This window comes from Pygoscelis adeliae, unplaced genomic scaffold (genome assembly GCF_000699105.1).
Source record: "Pygoscelis adeliae isolate BGI_AS28 unplaced genomic scaffold, ASM69910v1 Scaffold220, whole genome shotgun sequence".
Classification (NCBI taxonomy): Eukaryota; Metazoa; Chordata; class Aves; order Sphenisciformes; family Spheniscidae; genus Pygoscelis; species Pygoscelis adeliae.
The window spans coordinates 1,682,551-1,682,886 of NW_008824049.1; positions in this window are offsets into that span (position 1 = coordinate 1,682,551).

The following is a 336-nucleotide window of genomic DNA, read 5'->3' on the forward strand; positions in this document are numbered from 1 at the left end:
TGTATTTCAAGAGTTTCTGTCTTCATCAGTTTGATAGCAGCAGCTCTGCACAAGTGGTTTGTGGGTTCTTCCTGACGCCTCTAGTCCTCTGCACTGTCTCCTAATGTCAGCCTGCTGTCCCTGGCCTCTCTTTTCGGGGGGGCGGGGGGGTGAGACGTCCATGTAAATGCTCTGATCATGTCCCAGCTTAGATCACTCCCCAGGCAGAAATCAGGAAGTGGCCGCGCAGACTTCGATCCAGCAGGCTAACCACTGCATGTCCCCGAAGCAGCTGTTGTCAGAAGGGGCTGAGTCACCTCACAGATCAGGTTACCTGAAGAAAAGCTCTTTGTTTTC